The sequence below is a fragment of the Equus przewalskii genome, chromosome 9 (genome assembly GCF_037783145.1).
Source record: "Equus przewalskii isolate Varuska chromosome 9, EquPr2, whole genome shotgun sequence".
Lineage (NCBI taxonomy): Eukaryota > Metazoa > Chordata > Mammalia > Perissodactyla > Equidae > Equus > Equus przewalskii.
The window spans coordinates 2,936,823-2,957,867 of NC_091839.1; the positions used below are offsets into that span (position 1 = coordinate 2,936,823).

Genomic DNA, 21,045 nt, shown 5'->3' on the forward strand with positions numbered 1-21,045 from the left:
CATGCCAGCAGAGACTTGTGTACAGTGCCCATCAGGGTGTAAACGCCCAGCTAGGAGGGGTGTGGAAATAAGTGGGTGTGCTGGTGCACACGGAAGGACAGGCTCTGCAATGGTGCCGACCCCTGGTCGCCCAGGAAATGGGACTCCAAAGGCACCAGGTGAGCTGGCCTCCTGACCTGGCTCCTGCTGGTGGCTCAGCACTCAGGGACACTTTTGCGGGGAATACTGGGTTGGCTTCCACCAAGGACAACCTACACCTTTTGTCCGCTGAGCATCTCTCCCCCACACACCCCGCCCCCTCTGGTGCCGGGTGCCCTGCCCCCGCAGGCTTCTTTTTAAAGTATAGGGTTTTCAGAAGTGCTCCTGTCTCTCTCTATTGTGAAGTGGTGAGCACATTGCTCTTTCTTGATCTCCCAGCTAAAACTGCCCCAGGGAGTGCTTGATCCCCACCCCCTGGCCTCTCCTCCCAGCCAAAAGGGTCTGCAGGTGGTGGTCCTGCTGAAGGAAAGTCTGCATTCGGCCCAGAGGGGCCTCTATGCCCCATTCTGGGAGACAGCCTCAGCTCTGTCCTCCTCTGTAGCCATCCTTCCCTTCTATTCAAGGGAGGAGGCGGAGCTCTTAGAGCCGGACCCCAGGCTGGCCACTAACTGTAAGCGCACATAGAAAAAAACGGTAGGTACTGAATACGAATTTGAGGGAGAGTGAATTTTGCCAGTGATCACTGTACAGATATTACCAATACCTTCAAAATATGTTATCCAAATAAGGAGATTAATTTTGGTTCAATTCGCAAGAAGCCTTTTGCATCATTTAAGGTTTTTAGGCGTGTTTTGGCTGAAGAGAAAGGGCTCTGGCCCTGGGCTTGCTGGGGAAACAGCTGGTGACAGGAATGGGTGCAGGTGCAAAGGGGGCCTCCCTGCTTTGCAAGAGAACTTCGGTCCCAGCCGACCTCAATGTCTGGGCACAGGGCTCCCACTAGGAGGAGGCCTGCTGTCCTGGGAGGCCGCCAGGGTCTGTGAAGGGCGCAGGCCCGCGGCGTCTCCAGGCGGGCTGACTATAGGGCAGACATGGCAGGGAGGCCTCCCTTGACAGGCAGCCCACAAACCCTCCTTCCTCCTCCTCAGGCCTCACCTGCCAGCCAAGAAAAATGAGACTTGAAAATGGGCCAGAGTCATCCTCCAACGGTGAAATTTGTCCAGGAGTCACTCCCCTCTCAAATGTCCAGAAATGCAAGCTGCTCTCTTTCTGGAGGATGGCCCTATCTGGGGCAAGCTGAGAGTCAAGAAGGGAGACAGTAGAGGGGAGAAGGTAGAGCACTGACCGTCCAGCCCAGCACCCAATCCTGGCTCAGCGGGACCCAGCACAAAGAATGAAGGAGCACGTGGTGCACGAAAGAATGTGGAGTGCGACGAGTCCTTTCCTCTTAAGAGAGAAGTCCTGGTCAGCAGCACAGAAAGGTCACGCACACAGTGGGTCTGCTCTGGGTGTGCACATTGCAGGTGAAGGCAAGCTCTGACTATGGAGTGCAGGGCCTGGGCTCCGGGTCCATCACTCCCCAGTGACCTTGAGAGATTGCCCTGGCTCTTTGAGCCTCAACTCTTTCATCTCTAAAATGGGGCAGTTCTGTTCATCTTAAGTACTGAGTAGGGACTGGGAGGAAAACTTCAATCAAAGTTGGAGATGCCCTTTGAAGCCTTCAGGTCTTTATGCTACATGCTGGGAGCTTTCAAGGTCAGAATAGGGTTTGAAAGATGAAGAGCAGCATTACTGGCTGTGTGCCCATGGGCAAGTCACAGTAGAGCCCACTTCGCAGGTACCAGTGAGGCCTACACAAGATGAAGTGTGTTGGTGCTTTGGTGAAGAGCTTGGCACATAGTAGTTGTCCAATAAATGGTGACCCCTCCTGCAGCCACTGTGAGAAGGCTAGCCACAGGATCAGACCTCCCTGAAGACAAAGGTTTATACATGGGCTGAGATTGGATGTGCCAAGGATGCAGGCAGGTGGTTGGAGTGGGGCAAAAAGAAAGGAAGGGGGAGTTGCTGAAGGTTGGGGGTGGGGGCCCAGGCCTCCTGACTTTCTGGGACGAGTGGGCATCTGCAGGGCAAATACAGCAGGTTTCTCCAGGCCTTTCTGGGAGCTAATGAGAGGAAGGGGTCTGGTGCAAAGCCTCCCTGATATTTCTATTTTCCCTGTAAGTAGCAACTGGAATTTGCACCATCCACGTCAGATGGAAAATAGAAGCCTGGAAAAGCTGACACTCTCATTGATTTGCTCTCTTTGCCATCGCTGCTTGCAAGAGGAAGAGATGTGACTTTAAAATTGCAATTAGGAACCAGCCTGCTAAGGGTTCCTTGCTGAGCTCCCGCACGCTGTGCTCGTCACAGGCCCCCTCTGCTCAGTTCCTGAGGAGGTAGGTTCATTCAGAGTTTTGAATGAAGCCGGTGATGCAGATATGTCACGCCTCCCCACAAAAACGCTCCTACATGCTGTCCAGGACTTTCCTCTCATTTCGGTCAGGTCTTTGAAAGGATGGCAATTTCCCCAATATTTTAAAAGTATTAACTTCCTTTCAAACATTCTTTAACCTTTAATGTTTTGTAACTTGATGAAAAGGTCATTTCGTTCTGAGGATGCAGCTGTTCCGTAATTGTTCAGCTATCAGGGTAAATTCCATCCAAATCCCGAATTCTTTAATAGGATCCAAACCACCACAGGCAGCATCAAAATATGGGTTAGTGTTTTCCAACATACGTCTATGTACATGTAGTTGCTGTGTGTCGTTGAGTGTTTGTGTCCATGCACACACATATACTCACAGGGGCTAGGGTTTAGATTCACATATTTGGCATTGTCACAGAATGACGTCTTTACAGGAAAATATCTCTAAAACTTACTTTTTTGAATGATAAAGCTTGCTAAATGTTTGATGGTAATCATTTATTACGCACTGAGCATGTTCCTGATTTTTTTAAAAAAGGATTTAGTTAATTTCTAATTGAGCATTTCACTGCTGTGCCTCCAGAAGCCTAGGAGAGGTGAAATGTTTTCCATCTGTCTTCTCACACCACACGGCGGCACCTTCTTAGCTGTCACGGGCTCTCCTGGCCGTTCCCTCCACTTTCACCTTTCTAAGCTGATGTATTCTGGGAAACGGACATCTGAACATGTTAGATTTATATTTAAAATAGAGTAATTAGGCTCAAATAAGAGCAGGAAGGAATTCTCTGCAAGGAAGCTGCATGAAGTTTGTGCCTTGGACCCCACAGTGTGCATTTCACTTGCTCAAGAGGTGCTGGTGTGTTCTCCTGGATTTCTGGCTCTGATTGAGTTTTTAAGATGAAAGACCTCCAGGCACATAAGGAGCAGTTGGATAGGAGAGCTCCCTTTCGTCTTTGCAGACTCATGTAAGGCGCAGAGCTGATCTAACCTGTAATGCATCAGTGAGAGCACTCTATAAGATTAACGTGCATTAAACTCAAGAGAGAGAACCGAAACTTTCAAAGGAGACAACTTTTACTTAAAAGCAAACACTTTTAAAAGGCCTCTGACTGGAATAAGTGGTGATGAGGTAAAGCAAAGCTTGTGACCTTCTGGATTGTCTCTCTTTGGGGCCAATCCTTCAGAATTCCTCACTCAGAGTCACTCATTCCACATTCCTGGCTCCAGACTGGTTTTCAGCATTTCTCTGGCATCTGATTTTTTACATCCTATGTTTCTGTGTGTGAGACATACTGAAAAAGTAGAAAAATGTGTAAATCATATGGGTATAGTTTAAATAATAATTAAAATATGATTATTATTGTAAATAATAAGTATAACACCTGAATAGCCACCACTCCCTCCCCAGAAGCCCCTGACACGCACCCGCTAATTACAGCCCCTTTCCTGCAGGCCACCACGACCTTGACTGTGCCTGTCATCACTTTCTTGCCTTGCTTTGTAGTTTGAACACTTCAGGGTGGATCCCTGTGCCTTTTTCTAAACTTTACATAAATGAAATTATATTGAACGAATTATTTTGTATCTTGTTTCTTTTATTCAGCATTATGTTTGTGAGATTTAACTGTGCGGATGTGTGCAGCTGGTCATTTTCAAAGCTGAAAGACCGTGAATATATTGCATTATAGCAGGTTTTTCTTTTTTTCCAGTTTTTTGGTCTGTTATGAAAACTGCCCCTGTGAACACGCTTGTTCATGTGCTATGCATGTGTGGAAGAGCCTGTATGTAGGTGTGGGGTTGCTTGATCACAGGGTATGTACATCTCCCAACTGTTTCCCAAAGTGATTGTGTCCATTTTTACTTCCACATACCATTTTGAAACGTTCCTATTGTTCTACATCCTTGTCAGCATATGATATCATTAGCTTTTTTCCCCTTCTTTTTAGTGTTTTCTATTCTAGTGGTTGTGGCTGCTGTCTCACTGCGTTTAATTTGCATTCCCGTGGATGCTAATGAGATTGAGCACCTTTGGATATGTTTGTGGTCCTTTGGATTTCCTTATTCATGAGATGCCTGTTCAAGCCCTTTTCCCATTTTCTGTTGGATACGTGTTTCCTGTTGTTTCATAGAAGCTCTTTATTGCCCAGTTTGTTTCAAGTTGTGTTGGGACCCTGGCTCAGAACAGAACTGTTTCAACGAGATCCCTGAGTGCATTTGCTAGTCTGCGAGTAATACAACTCCCTCCTTGAACTGGCATAAGGAAAATTTCTAGTGGTGAGTCCTGGCTCAATTAGACCGTCAGGAACTGGTTTCCTCTGCCTTCTGACTCTCAGCTCCGTTCTCAGCATCATCTCATCCTCAAGGTGTTTCATGTCATGATTTCAAGAGGGCCACAGGTGGTAACTAGAACTGCTAGCTTCTTTGTTCACAGCCAGTAGGAAAGAGAATAAAAGACAAACTTTGCACTGCCCCATGTAATCTGTGTCCTTCCCTTTGGTTTTCAGGGGCCCCTTGTGTGGAGCAGAAGCCATCACCAGGGAACGCCATGCCTTGATTGGCTTAATAGGCATCCGTTGTAGGATAAAATGAGTATGGGGAAGCGGGTTCAACCTCAAACAGCCATCACATTCACTGCCAAGCCTATGGGCTTTTAAAATTTATTTTTAATTTACACAGAGTAAAATTTACTCTTTTTGTATACAGTTCTCTGAATTTTGACAGATTCATAGAGTCACTTAACTACCACTGCAGCCAAGATCTGGAACACTTCCATCACCCCAGAACACTGCTTGGTGCTGCCCTTCTGTAGTCAGAGTGTCCTCCCGCCCTTCACTGCTGCTCCCCCGCCCCAGGTCGCGCTGATCTGTCCTTCATCTCTACAGTTTTTCCTTTTCCGGAGTATAATACGAATGGGACTACGCTATGTCACCTTTTGAGTCTGGCTTCTTTCACTTAGTCTAATGTATTTGAGATTTATCCATGCTGTTGAGTGTATCGATAGTTTGTGTGGCGGTCCCAGTTTGTTTATCCATGCATCAGTTGAAGGACAACTGGCCTGTTTCTAGTTTGAGGCAATTATAAATAAAGCGGCTATAAACCTGGGCGTACAGGTTTTATGTGAACATGAGTTTTCGTTTCTCCTGGGTCTTAATTCAGAGGAGTGGGGTTGCTAGGTTCTATGGTAAGAGCATGTTTCACTTTATAAGAAGCTGCCAAAATGTTTTCCAAAGCGACAGTGTCATTTTGTATCCCCACCAGCAATGAATGAGAGTTCTGCCTGTTTCTAAAGAGGTTTTAATGGATGTGAAGGTGCTTTGCAAAGAAAGAGGGTGCCACACAGGGCGCCAAGGTTGGGGGTTCAGAGGACCTATTTCTAAACTCTGAACTCCTGGGAGCTCCTGGCCCATCCTGCTGTATGCAGACAGGGTGCTTCCACCTCCAAGTCACTTGCTTCTCCAAAAGGGAGACAGGTAAACATCATTCTACCCATTTTACAGAGGAGGGCATTCACTGCCTCTCGTGGTTGAGCCAGCCTGCTTATGTAGTACCATCAAGAGCAAGATGCCATGGCCTCGTTTTTCACACCTAAATTCTCAAACTAAAATGAAGTATGGGCTTTCAGAACGTTGTTATGCTAGGTGGCAACAGCCAGCAAAGGAACACATCCAGAATGTCAGAGCTGGCAGGGACCTTAGCAACGCTCACTTTGGACGTGATAACCTATCACACATCCTGGTCCCCAGAATTCCAGCCCAGGACTCTGCCTCCCAGATGCATGGTAGGGTCCCACCATTGTGAGCTGGGCCAGGCTTAGGATCATGACAGCTGTGCACCTAGGAACAGAAATGAGGCCAAACTTCTTGGTACACTGCGGCCAGAGACGCGGCATTCCGGCTTACCTCCCCCAAGCCTTGGCTTCTTTCATTTTAGTGCCCATTTCTTAGGCACCTTCACATTTCAAACGTCCTGAGAATATGTTTAATTAGAACTTGGCCATAGAGCCTTTTACAATAAAACAGAAGGGACCAGCTAATTATATCGCTCAGGATTCTGTGGCAAACATATATTTTTTAATAAAACACTTTCCTAACCAGAGTAATCCCTCGAGACGCAAATCCTCATTTATAAGAAGTTCCCCAAAGGGAGTTAAAGAGAAGATGCCTTATAAAGAAGAGACAAAGAGAGCAGGGAAGTGTTTTCAAAGAGTTTTTACAAGATACACTCATTCTGAGGTCGAAGTACAGATATTTTCAAGATGCAAATTTTATTTCAAACATCTTATAATTCTTTCTTGTGTTTTTGATCATTTTTATCCCTTCTTCCCCCTTTTGATTATTACCACAAACACCCATATTTCTCATTCTGGCATTTTTCCTAAGTACAATATTTAAATAAACAAGTGATTTTCTCAAAATGCTCTTCATCTCCTGCTGGGTCTTCTCACTCCTCTCTGTGAGTAAGCCCCTCTCTGTTCACGTGGGTGTCTCCACCACAGCGTAGTGCAGCTGTGGGGGCCTTTCTTGAGTGTCTGCAATCCGGGAGGGGGGCAGGGTTTAGACCATCCTGCTGCTTGTCCCCAGAAGTGGTGATTTGATAGGGCTTTTGCATTGGTGGGGGGGGGGCTAACAGCCCGAGGGGGTAATAGAAATAATAGCGATAGTGAGCATTCCCTGAGGGCGTTACTCCACACTGGGCACCACACTGGGAAGTTTCCGTATCTTGTCTCATTTGATCTGATGTTCATGAACGCACAATGTTCATGAATGTAGGTGTTCTTACCTCACTTTTCAGATGAGGAAGGCGAGACCTGGAGAGGTAAAGAAATGCCTTAAGGACCTCCTGGCTATTAGAAGGGGCAGAGCTTGAATTTGAACTCAGCTGTGTGAGCCCTAGAACTCAGCCCCTACCCCGCACACCACAGGCTCAAGGACCCCACACCTCCTGGAATGCGCTTTGTGCCTCTTCTTGGTACACTGTGTGGCCCAGGCACTGCATTTTCAATTAAGTCCTGTGGCAGTTCAGGGTCCTGGCGGGAAAGAGAGGACTCACTCAATCCAGGATTATTCGAGGAGGATTTCCTAAAGAGGCCTTGGCAGAGGTGAAGGAAGGCACAAGAGAAGATAAGCAGAATTGTTACAACCCTGAGGCCTGACAGGAATGGGATAGCAGTTGGTTGCTGGAAGCCAGAGGGAGTATGGTAAGGGGCATCTTTAGAGCTGGGACCTTCGGACCCACAGGGCGGTGGCCAGGGGACAGCATCCTCAGACTGCCCTGTCTTCTCGTCCTCCACTCCCCTGCCAGGACTCCACTTTGGAAAACCCTGCCAGAAGCTAGTTGGCAAAGGCCATACATTGAAACAGTCATCCAAGTGGGGTTCCCGGGGCACAGCGCAGGAGAAAGGTGTGAGGAAGCAGCAGAAAACCAGCACGGGTGCAATGCCCTCTTTGGAGCACCCCGCCTGTGCAGCTCCGTGCTGGGAGGACCGCTGCAGCGGCTGCCCTCAGGGAGGAGTCTCGGGTCGATGGAGGACATGTTTCCTTGTCTAAGGGACTCGATGACCCACCAGGTACAAGCGGTGGGGGTCGTACTTTCAGACAGAAAGTGTGGGGCTTGCTTTGGGACTGTGTGTGCCTTAAAAGGGCAGACCTGCATCGACGTGCCTCTCCACCTGCAGCCGTTTACACACTCAGGCAAACTCCTGAGATTGGCCCATTTTACTTGAGACAAGATATGCATACTTCTCTTTTATTGAAAGCTTATTAGATACAATTTAATAAAAAAAAAACAGAAAGAAGAAAAGAGAAGTCATTCATCATCTCATTCTCCAGTAGTGGTTTGGTAGAACTCCCACTGGCTGTCCCGAGTGCGTCCTCTCGAGCCGCAGGAATACGGTGGCACAGCTTTGAAGTCTGAATTTTTCATTAAGCATCATCACAGCGCTCTGCCGTGTTACAATAAAATCTTTGGTAAACAGGGTTTTTGATGGTTGCATAATATTCTGTTGAGTGGATGCAATTGAGTTAATAGGTAAATTCTACTGTTTAGATGTTTAGGTTATTTTCTATTTTTCCTTCATATTATATAATGCTATCATTAGTACTTTATGTATAAAGAATTTTTTCACGTTTCAGATTATTTCTTCAGGATGTCATCCCCAAAATAAACTTACTAGGTCAAAGGTATAAACCTTTGTTTAACTAGGCAGTAAAGTACAGAACACAATGCCAGCCCCAGAATAGACAGAACTTCAGCCGTGCCAGTGGTGGGCATTCATGTGAAGGCTCTTGACCAATTAATAAGTCCTTCAAGGCCTTTCCTCTAGAACAGTGCTAGAATATAATGCAAGTCACAATTGCAGTTCTAAATTTAATTGTAGCCACATTTAAGAAAAGCAAAAGAAACAGGAGAAATTAATTTTAATGATACGTTTTATTTAACCAATTATATCCAAAAAGTTATCATTTCAACATATAATCAATATGAAAATTATTAACGATATCTTTTTCATTCTTTTTTCATGTCAACCTTTGGAATCTGGTGTGTATTTTACACTTACAACACATCTCAATTCAGACCACTCACCTATCAAGTGCTTCATAGCCACACAGGTGGCCAGTAGCTACCGTATCAGACAGCGCAGGCCTAGAGCAAAGAATCGGCTAGAGATATTTGCCACTGCTGGTAGAATCCAAAATCCAGCTACCTTGTCCTGCTTCCCTCAACCTCCTTACTGGCCTTTGTACTGAGAGTGGATCGGGTGGTCAGGTGTAATATGACTTCTGTACCTGGGCATTTTCACTTCTTGCTCTCATTCCTGCCCCCTGATAACAAATCAGAGCATCGCCTCCACCACAGTTTATTTTGGACTCATGCATTCCGAAACGTTTATAGGGTACTTCCTAGATGCTATGCCCTGTGCCTGACCCTAGGGATACAGGTGAACAGCCTTTCCTTGTGAATTAATTACAGAACTTGTCAGTGTTCTTAGGATCTAGTGGGGAGACAGACTTTAATGAAATAATTGCACAAGTGTGTAATTTCAAACTCTGATAAGTGCTATGAAGGAAATGTACATGCAAAAAATGCCAACCCGTGGGTCACGGCTCAAGTGGCTTATCCCTGGAGGAGTTTAATAGAGGTTGTTCAGTCCCTGGCCGGGATGTCTTAGTGAGCATTGATGCGATAGACAAGAATTGGATGAGAAGATCTCAAGCCCCCTTCCAGTCCCAGCATCCGTAAGCTACATTTGGAGTTTCTAGGATGGACAGCATCTCACCCGTTCTTATGCCAGTGATCCAGTTCATCTAGTTTGTTCACCCTCTCGAAAAATACTTGAGGCCAGCTGGAACACTAACAGTAATGAGGAAGCGAAGACAACTCATGCATTCATTCATGCATGCATGCATCAATTCTCATCGAGTAATCTGTGGGATGTCAAGCACTGCTCTGGACACTGAGAAAACCAAGACCAGCATTCTCTTCGGCCAGACCACACTGCCAACTGGGCACACTTCCCCAGAGAAGGTAACAATTTAAAGAAGGGGAAAAATCATTGCTAACAGTACTCCTTTTCTGGTTCCTAAAGTGATATGGTCCACCGTGGCCGACGCTTTGAGCCCCTGGCTGTGCTGGGAAGCAGGTGCCCTGGCCGGACGCAGTCTTGCGAGCTCCTCAAACCTGGCCCGATCAATAAATGAGAGGCAGCAATGAGGCCTGCTAGGGGGAGGGGCTGGGCTCAGGGGGCAAACTGCACCGTTCCTCTTCTACCCCCTGGAACAGGACGGGGACCCTCCTTCAGCCTGAAGTCCCCGGGGACCGGGTAATTTCAGCTGCACTTGATGTAACCTATACATCACTGTCTTCCCGACCAGCTCTCAAATTAAACTCTGATGTATAAAGTTAAACAAAAATGAGATAAAAATTGGCAGAGGTTGAAGAGGGTCAAAGTAGTCAAAACACAAGGTAGACTATTGCTTCTTTTGATTTATGTTATTCTGTACACTTAGAAAAAATAAAATTATAAATCTCTCCGAGACTTTTTCATTGAGAATGAGGCATTACTAATTTATTTTCAATAGACTCAGGTTTCTCAACTGGAAGGAGTGCTGTAGCTATTGTCTCTAGAGAAGATGCCATGGTTCGCCCTCCAGAGTGGCCTGTGATGATGGGGATGCATCTTGCAAAGTTAGAACCCTGAAGCCACAGCCTCCACAGTGATCCTGTGGCATTGCTTACGCCGCAGGCGGGGATCTGCTCGCCTCATCTTTTCATCAGTCCCCACACACCTCTAAGGGGTGAAGCTCCCAGAATTTCTTGCCCCCTTTGATAGCTGAGGAAGCTGAGGTTTTAAAGAAACTGCGTGTCTTCCATAAATATTAACATGCCTAGGAGGTGATGGGCCAAAGGGCCATCAGGACTGAATAGGACAAAGGCTCTCTCTTACAGACCTCACCTTCCAGCAAGAGAGAAAATAACCAGGTGGAATGCCTGAGAATAAAGTATGCTGTGGGCAGAATGAATTGTCATGGAGAAATGAAGAAGGGTAAGGGAGCAGGGTAAGGGAGCAGAGGAGTGGGGACATGGAAAGCCATGGAAGGCATGAAGGAGGGGAGAGACGTGCTCAGATTTTCATTTGTCAAAGATCACAAAGACAGATGTGTGGAGAATTAATTTAGGGGGCAAGGGCAAGGTCAGGAGTCCAGTGACTAGGCTGTGACAATTGCCCAGGTAAGACCTCCAGGTGGCTTGGTCCAGGCTGGTGGCCATGGTGGTGAGGTGAAGAGCCAAGATTATTCTGAAGGACGGGCTTCTAAAAAGGACCTGTGGTTTCTACTCCAGGGGCCTTTCCGTGGCACAGCACTTCCTGCAGCCACACCCGGACAGTGATGCCCCCGAAACCTGAGCAAGCTGCGTCTCCGAGGGGAGGAAGGATGGCGCCTGAGACAGCAGCAGCAGAAGCAGGGGTTCTGGAGAGGAGGGCACCGGTCCAGGGGCGTGTGTGTGTGAGTTGTGATACGCATTAGCATCTTTGGCCTTATTTTTCCCAATTAATTGGAAAAGTTAACTCCCAGCCCACTTATCTCTGTTCTTTCCTGAAACTCCTCTAGTCTGGCTGTTGTCTCTGCTGCTCAACTGAAACCCCTCCCTTCGAGGCCTTTGTCGCCTTCTACGTTGCCCAGCCCGTGACCCGCCATCAGAGCTGTTCCAGGACAGATGGACCAGATACACGAGTGTCCAGACATGGTGGTATCTCACTGGGTGCTGGATGCCACCTGCCTGGTGCTATGGGATGCTTTTCTGCACAGATGTGACCTCTGTGGGCAGAGGCCAGGATGAGGTTTATGTGGATGTAAAGACCAGCCTTCGATCTGTTTTCTGATGCAACCACAGCTGCTGCAGGGCCTGCCTCATCTGAGAGGCTTAATGGGTATATGTGTGAGGGGGGGCCACCGAGAGCTCAGCCCTAAGCCGGCCAGTTTCCTCTGTCCGCAGAGTTGTGTGAAGTTGGCCGAGCGTCGGGCAACCTCAGGCCAACCTCACCGAGTTCTCACGGAACATCCTCTAAAGGTCCTCTGTGCTGGGCTCCCAGCGAGGAAGGAGACTGGGGGAGCGGAAGAGCTGATGTGCCAGAGTCAAAGCCTTCTCGGGGACGTGGGAGACTACATCTCACTCTCACGTGCATTTCCTGTGGCCCCTTAAGTAAGTTCTGTCGGATAGCACATGAGCAGAAATGAGGTGTTCTATCTTCAGGATGACCCATAAAAAGCTCCCTGGGACATTCCTCCATGCTCTTTCCCCTTCCACCAGCTGGATGCAGACAATGAAAAGGGACCTAGAGTAAGGGAGCCATAAAATAGAGGGAGAAGGGTCCCTGAGTGACCGCGTGGACGTGCACACCCACCAGACTGCCGTGTGAGCAAGAAGGAAGCATCTACTGGATGGAACCTTGGCACACTGGGTCTATTTGTCACATGGCTTAGCTTATCCTAATACAGTTCCTGTTCTCGGGAAGTTTACAACCGTAGTGGAAAGATGAGACTCAGTCACACAGTTCTGGAACAATATTTGGTGGCTTAGAAGAGGAGACGGGTAGCAGGGTTTGGGTTTTCGTTTCTGGAGTCACGGGCTGCAGGCCCCTGGGCATGTGACTTTCCATCTAAACCCTTTTCTGGAATAGTGGAGAAGAGTCAGACTCGGGGGAAGATGCTGGCAGGGGAACATCACAGTCAAGGGCTCACAGATAGGGCTTGAAGCAAAAAAAAATGAGACGAGTCATGTCGATTCTCCTTAGAAAGGGAGAAAGGAAAATAGTCCCTAAACACCTAATAACTTTGGCTGCACATGATGGAACGAGGACTCAAAGTTCTATAACTTCTCTCTCGCTGAACCAGCACACCTCCAAAGGTCCCGGGAGGAGAGCCCTGCACCCGGGTGTGGGTCTGGCTTTTCTCCCCCACTGAGCCCTCTCTGGAGGACCCCACCTGCCGCCTTTAGGCAGTAAGCTCTCCTGGACTTGAACGCTTGATGTGAGCAGCAACTTGGTCCAGCTTTCTGCTGCGGCCTATGAGGATGGGGTTTCATCATGTTTCTGAGTCGAGGTCCTGGCAGAGGCTACCAAGTGCCAGCCGGGACTCAGCTGGGATCCTTAAAGTCACAGTTCCCAATTAGGCACTGGCAGGTTCAGCTGGGATCTGTCTGTTCCCAACAGGCTGGGGGCAGAGCAGGCTGCTCATTTCCCGTTTACAACAGAGGACCCTGAGTGCAGAGGGTGAAGGACTTGCTCGTCATCCTGGACCCCCAGGGGGTGACAGAACCTCAGAGGTGTTCAAAGTCGGCTCCTCCTTGCAAGGAAAGACAGACACTTCTGCTGCTGGTTCTCTTGTTGCTGACAGCACACCCCACACACACCTTCACTGCGCCCTGATGAACGGTGCCACTCTGGGCACCCCCACAGACAAATGTCACGGAGCAGGTGTCTATCTAGACATCCCAGCTCCCTATTTTTACTGGTGGTGGGAACTTGCCCTTCTCACTCCCTCTCCCTTTCCCCCATCCTTTCGTGACAGTTCTATCATGAGTTTTTGTTAAATTAATATTCCTCGTTCATGATACAAATATAGTTCACTGTTGAGTCAGTAGTGTACTAGGGTTGTTTGCTTGTTTCCATGCTCATTTTGTCTTTCCTGAAGCCAATTTGCTTGATTTTCTTTGTACATATGGTTCCGTTTTCCCACAGCTACAGCCCCTCAATACAGTTTTCCACAAGGAAGCGCATCAGATCGCCCATTGGTAGCAGCTCCTTCCTGCTCTTGGAGGCGCCCCGCTGCAGTCCTCTGACATTGCAGTCTGCTTCCTTACTTGAGTGACTACTCAGCTACCATCCGGGGCTTTCCTCATCTGCCAACCTGGGAATTTCCTTCACCTCTTTCAGCCATTGGATCCCCTGCCTCCTGGATTTTATGTCTTCTCCTCTTTCTTGGTTTCATCTCTCCTTTTGTTGGTGCACAACTCCTAGTAGCTTTCTGATAACGTAGTTCTGATGTCTGAGTTCAGCTGGAGGACAAAGAAGTTTCTGCTACCTCATCCTCTAAGTAATTATTCCCTGAATGATCACAGAAACTATAACAAAAATAACAACAAATAAATGAAAGAAGAATGCCAAGCAAAAGCACAAACTCCATTTTTTTATGAACTGAGCAGACAGTCACAACCTAATTTCACGAACGATGGCAAACGGGTGGGAGGGAGCTCAGAGACCCTGTGCTGCTCCATATCTGCGGCAGGGCAGAGGACAGTCCGCCAGACAGAACCCTAAAGGAGCTCGGGAGACACCACGCCACCCCGTCACGTGGGGTGAAGTCTCCATGGGGAGCAATTAGGCCCCCAGGTCCCCACCCAAGAGCTTGTGACTTCCTCTTCCATCCTTTGGAAGATGAGAGGATGACCCAGCTGAGGGCTATGTGAAAGCAAACCCAAACTAGGAGAATTTAGGGAAAGTTTGCTGTTAAATATAGGCCCTCAGCTCCTTCTCCCATCTGGCTCAGGGAGCAGAAAGAGGTCAGACGACCACCTTTTCCTTATCTTTTACAAGTGCTAGGAATTTTAACACATGAATGGATTCGTGTAACCACCACCGTAATCAGGATGCAGAACAGTTCCGTCACCTCCCACCCAAACTCCGCCGTTTCCCCTTTACAGACGTACCCTCCCTCCACCCCTAACCCCCAGGAGCCACTGAGCTGTTCTCCATCACTATCATGTGTCTCTTCCAGAATGTCATACAAATAGAATCAGATGCTATGTAACCTTTTGAGACTGGCTTCTTCCTTCCTTACAGTATGTAACCTTGGAGACTTAGCCCAATGCCTTGTGATTCATCCAAATTCTTGCATGTATCAATATTTGTTTCTCTCTGTTACTGAGTGCTGCTCCATTGTATGATGCACCACGGTGTGTTTATCCATTCTCCCCTTGAAGGACTTTTGGGTTGTTTCTAGTTTGGGCAATTATGGAGAGCGCTGCTACAAACATTTCTATATGGGTCTTTGTATAAAGATAGATTTTTATTTCACTTGGGTAGATACCCAGGAGTGGAATTGCTGGGTCATATGGTAAGTGTATGTTTAACTTTGTAGGAAACTACTAAAGCCTTTTCTAGAGTGACTGTACCGTTTTGCATTCCCACCACCAACGTACGAGTGTGCTCTTGCTAGCTTTTGCCATCACTTGGTGTTGATAGTATTTTTTTTAATGTTAGCCATTTTAATAGGTATATGGTGGTATATGATCACGGTTTTAAATTGTATTTTCCTAATGGCTAATTATTGTGGACATTTTTCTTGTGCTTATTTACCATCCTTATATTCTTTTGGTAAAATGTCTTTTGCCCATTTTTTTAAATTGAGTTGTTTTCCTACAGTTGAGTTTTGAGAGTTCTTTATATATTAAAGATGCAAGTTCTTTGTTGTATTGAATAGGTGATTTGCAAATATTTTCCTCCAATCTACAGCTTGTCTTTTCATTCCCTTCATGATCTTTTATAGAGCAAAAGTTTTCAGCTGTGATGATGGAGACCATCTTTAAACTTATTTCCGTCCCCACTAATACACATTTAATGAGCACCTGTGGTATGCAGGTCCCTATTAGACAATGGGCTTTAGAAGACCAAGGGGACTCAGAGAATCAGCTGATGAGGTCACTGCCCTTACCCCAGGGGAGGGGGTGTCCAGTTTAGACCCAGAGCCCTGGAAGGGGCTTGGGACTTCCTCAGATTTTGCAGCCCCAACTCTTCTCAATTCCAAACCCCCGAGCACCTGTGTCTTCCCTATCCTCTCAGAAGCTGTTTCCTCCACCCAAACATTGGACTCCCTCCCCCCCACCTGGCTCAACCTTGCCTACCCTTCAAAGCCCAGCTGGGACAGTCCACCAGACCGGAAGCCTTCTCTGATCTAAGACTTCTGTTTCTCTGTCTTGCGCCTTCTTGGATTATGTCATCTATTCTGCCACCTGGGTTTTGAGATTTACATTCTCTATATGAAGCATATGGAAATGTCCAGCACAGAGCCTTTAGAAAATATGTTTTCCATGCAAGTTTGTGCAAAAAACCCATGAGTCCCCAAAGCCTGAGGGCCCATCAGTTTAAGGTCCCCTCAAATCCTTCCTTAGAAATCAGGATCTGGTAAAGCGCCCTACAAGATGCTTTCACCAAGAGCAAACCAGTTCACGTGTGGCCACCCTCAGGCCACACCTTGGCACTGTCCCAGGAACCTTCTGAAGACGGCATCTTCTGCCCAGGGACAGCTGCTGAGGGTGGGGTTCAGGGACCGTGGCAAGCCAGCAGAAGGGAAGATTTCTGGGTAGGGGGTTTTGGTTGTCCAATGTCCTACCACAAAATGGTAGGACAGACCCGCTGCTAGTCCACCACAGCGCCCTAGGCTTCCTTTTCTAGAATGAGGACAAGCGAAAAGCAAACTTCGTTCTGGAGTCCAGTTTACCAGGCCCTGTTCCCAAATGTCGGTTCCTAATAGGCAACAGCTGTCGCTGCGGTTTCTTCTAGGCAAGTGATTCATGTCTTTGCTCAGAAACGATAAGCAGAACAAATGTTTACTTAGACGGATAACAGAGGAACATTTGGGAAACAGAGACTGGCAACTGGAAATATTTTGCTGCTATTTGATCCATAACAATTAGTCGGAATTAGTCATATGGTGTTAACTGGCCAGGCCTTCTTTGGGCTGGAGGCAGAGTGGGGGATAGGCAGCTGGCCTTCCTGGAAAAGGAGTGCCAGTGGCAAAAGGGAATGTGGAAAGGAAGCCCTAAAAGTTTGCTCAGAGCACTTCAGAGTGACTCCTACCTCCCGACATGACTTTCCCTGACCAACTGTCTTATTTGATGCCTGGCCAAGTTCTCTGGCCCAAGGGAGCCATAGAGGAAAGGAGAGCAGAGAAGGGAAAACAGCACACACATGGCTGGCGCCTAAAATCCATGAGCAATTTTTTACACATTCAGAAATTAAAGAAAACATTTAATAGGTTGATTTTTGTGTGTGCACACAGGCGAAAAGCTTTTAAAAAATCTAAATATCCACAATAATGAATTTTAATCTTTGGGAGAGTGGTAATGTATTGACTCATCTAAGAAAGAAACATGTACCTGAATATGGAAGTTTAAAAATGGGGCTGTGGAGTAGGACTTTCAGTCTAATTAGGTTTCCATAATTCAAGATCTTGCATCCTATTTTATTTACATACAGTATGTACTACTACAGTCATCCCCAGATACGTTATTTAGCAGATAGGTCATAAAGATTTCTATAAGAAGGGAGAAAAGGCAGAGACGTAATCCAATCTTTTGGCCAAAAAGAGAGAAATACTATGTTTTGTGAAAAACTTCTCGAAGAACATGCTGTGCAAAGAGTTGGGAGGAAAAGCCCAGGATAAAGCCCCAAACAAACTCCCTTCTCGTCTCAGGTCAGACTGTCTGACGTTGGAGGGTAAGTAAAGTCACGCGGAAGGGCTGCCCTCACAGAGCGGCCGACCCTGCAGAGCAGAGGACGCAGCTGCTTCAACAGCAAACACGAGCGTGGAGGACGGAAACTCAACTCAGTCTCCGTGGGCAGATTTTTCTAAGCGCGTTATAAAAAGTGTGTGGAAGGGTGACATGTTCCCCTCTCCTCTTCCACAAGCACTTCTGGTGGGAGGTTCTCTATTTGGGGCTGATGCAGGGGAGGTGGGGTGGGACTGGGAGCCCATGAGCCGCGTTCTTCCTTTTTGGAGTGGACAGCCATCGGTTTGGATGTCCCAGCTCTTTTCCTCCTTCTGCTGACGGCACCTTGGTTTTCCTCAGAGGAAAGCGCTTCTCCCACATTCTCAGTCTGCAGTGGTTGGGTGGGATTAGACACTGTGTCCACCTCCTCTTCCCCCTCCCCCGGCCCCAGTCCCAGGCCTCAGTCAGTCAGCCTCCTCCGGCCATCCCCTCGAGGCATCGGCGGGGTTCTATGGCCCAGGCTGGGCAGCTGAGAGTGGGGACAGGACTCGTGCCTGAGTCTCCAGGGATGAGCGGCAGCTCTCCTGCCCCGGCGCTAAGAGGAGGGTATGATCCGGGGCCACTGATGGGGATTTGCTGGGAACAAGTTCCCATGACACAGTTTAAACCTCCAGCTAGGCGGTCCCCCAGACCTCTCATCAACCCCAGGCCGAATCCCCTTTGATGCCTTTGTCCGTCTGCTTGACACGGCCCTTGCAATAGTGGGAGTCCTCACGCATTAGCGCCTAGACCTAAGGCGGAGCAGGAGGAAATGCGTTGGGATGATGGCAGGAGTAGGGTTCCACTCTGCCTCTGAGACCTCCTGAGGGGAACCGCAGGCTCTCGGTGCAGGAGCTCCTCCATAGCTTCCCCGATGTGTCCAGCACCTGCCTCCAGACATGGGACTCTGTGACTGTGTGACTTCCTGAGGCCAACCGCCATGGACAGCCCTCCTGTGACCAAGTTCTTCCTCCAAGGCCCACGGTTTGCCTACCAGGACTGGCAGCCGTCCATCAGAGCTCTCGGGAGCTCTGCCCTCGGGAGCTGCACTCCAGCCACATTCCAAGCCTTCCTCTGTCTGCCACCAGGCAGCTCGAACTACAGAAGGCAGAGATCCAGGCTCTCCAGCTAAGCGCCCCCAGGCCCTCCCTCTGTGTCCGTGGCTGTGGCACTAGGACATCCTGCCAGTGGAGGCATAGTCCTCTCAGCTGGTGTCCTCTTAACAGATCTGCTCAGAAGAGACGCAGCCCAACTGGCCTGTTTGGGGTGAAGTATGGGACTTGTGGCCGGGACAGTGAGGAGGCCGGAGGTGGTCAGAACATCACTTCTCACTGTTCCCTGGGAAATGGCCGGAATGATCCCTCCCAGACCTAAAGTCGCTGCGTGCACTTGGCCCCAAAGATTCTACACAGCACCCCTCCCCTGACTTTGTTCTGCCTCTCTCTGGAATGCCCAGCCTCTCTGTGTTCCCAAGGTTACTTCCCACCCAGGCTTCTTCTCAGATCTCAGCCTGAACGGCTCGTCCTTAAGGACTGGGCCAGATCACTCTACTACGAGTTTTTGGTTCTTCATTCATTATTTTGGGGTATTGATTTTAAATAGCACATGTTGCTTCTCCTGACCGAGCAGCACCCAGTTGGCCTCATGCTCACAATTATCTGATTGTCACTGATCATCGGGTATATATATGCTGGGCTTACAGTGAATAAGTAAATGCATTTGTCCCATACGACTTATGTGCAGTTTTCTCTCCCATCGTTCCTGCCAAGTCTTGCCCTTCCTGTCCTCAAATATGTGGCCACAACTCACATCCTCCTAGAAGCCATTCCAAAATGATCTCAAAAATAAAAAAAGGTGGGGTGATAGCTCAGGAATTATCTGGAACAGGCACAGCAATGAAGAGCCAGGGCCAGTGATCCAGGCGCACGAAGGCCTGGTTTGAGAATGTGTGGTATTGGGGTGGGTCTCAGGATTGCTAAGCTCTGTCTCTCTGGGGATGCGGACAGGGATGGTGACTTCAGGCTGTCATCTTGCAACCTTGCAACCAAGGACTTTGCTCCTGGCTGTGGATTCTGGCTGCAGTCAGGGACGCTGGTGCTGGGGCTGTCCCTGCAGTGGGATGGGTGCCGTGAGCCACTTGTCACCCTGATGCCTCCATGACTGGGAAGAAGAAGAGACACTGATGAGTTTGATCCATGCCAGGAGAAGTGATACAGCTTTTACTAGGAAGCCTGCATGTATGCTGGACAGACACGCAGGAGGTCTGGGAGGTTTTGAAGTGTCTGTGCCGTAGAACGGTATTGAACATATAGCCTGGTTGAACGACACAGCGTGTGTGTGAATCTCATTAAATATTTGAAATGACCGCACCTCCGCGGCCTCTGCTCAGGGCCTCGCCTGCTGTCTCCTGGCGTGAGTGTAACTAACCCGCAAGGCTGAGTGCAGAGCTGGGAACGCCAGGGGCCCTGGCCAGAGCCCACCTGAGTGTCCCCGCTGGCCCGTCGCTTCGGCTCTTGGGGCTGCATCGTCAGAGGAGCAAGCAGAGCCCTGCCTCATCCCCACTGGGCACCACGTATGCCACAGGGACCCGTCCAGCTGTGGACCAGAGAATGAGCAGTGTCTTTGGGTCTTCCTCCTGCCCCTGGTTGAGGGCCCTCTTATTGGCCACTATCCACCTAGCCAGGTTTTCAAACAACATTTGTTTACTTTTTTCTAAGAATAAAAAGTAATACATATTTGTAATAGATAACTTAGAAAACAAAAATAAAATTTTAAAATAATTTCGTTTGTAATCCCTCCACTTACAGAAAATCTATCAGTACATTTATATCTAGTTTTTTATTAAATATTTTGCAACAAAACTGTGAACTTATTATTGGTTTATTTCCATATCTTGCTTAATAATATGTCAAAAATGTTTTATCATCATCATCGTCATTCTCTGGAAGCACACTTTTGGCTGGCTGCAGAGTGTTACACCATTTGGACATACTATTCATTTCCTCTGTCAGCGGACATTTAGGGCATTTCAGTTACTTTGCTGTAGAAAGTTGATGCAAGTGTTATATATGGGTTTCTGGAAGTCTTCCTGATTATTTTCTTAGGAAAATCTCAAGACTTTTGTTGGATCAGTTGGGAAAGAGTCTTTCTCCTGCTCAGGTCCCCTGACTAGTAGGATGTTAGCCTGGAGCCACGGGAGGCCATCTTTGCTGCTTTCTGGAAGAGGAAGCCAGTGGGAAACAGAAAGGAGGAGGGGAGAGACAGCTTCCTGAGGATGTCATTCAAACATCTGGAGCCAGCTGTACCTGAACTTTCGAGTCCGTTTGTCTACCAATACATTTCATCAAATCCACTGTGAACGAGGTGTCTTTCCTCTGCCACCAAAACTCATGTCAAACATGGAAGTGCACAGTCCAGGACTGGAAGAGGACGCGAGTTCCAGGCTGGAAGGGGTGCTTCAACCTCTTCGACAACAGCGGGTGGCCATCGAGCCTCTGATTAGAATCCTCCTGTGATGCCTTGAGACTCACTACCTTGGAAATCAGCCCATTTCCTTGCTGAAAACTCTGAGCATTAGAAAG

General features: G+C 48.0%; 1 long non-coding RNA gene across 2 annotated transcripts in view; it reads left to right on the plus strand.

Annotated features, from left to right (window-relative positions):
- The window catches only part of LOC139085427 (uncharacterized), a 28,543-nt gene extending 8,310 nt beyond the window's left edge, over positions 1–20,233 (plus strand). The window contains exons 2-4 of one of the 2 annotated variants that reach the window (XR_011543685.1): positions 1,125–9,964; positions 11,279–11,442; positions 11,548–20,233. This is a non-coding gene — a long non-coding RNA (uncharacterized lncRNA). Of the gene's footprint in view, positions 1–1,124; positions 11,443–11,547 lie in introns of both variants that reach the window. The other variant, XR_011543686.1, reaches the window with a different exon arrangement.
- Positions 20,234–21,045: the final 812 nt, after the last annotated feature.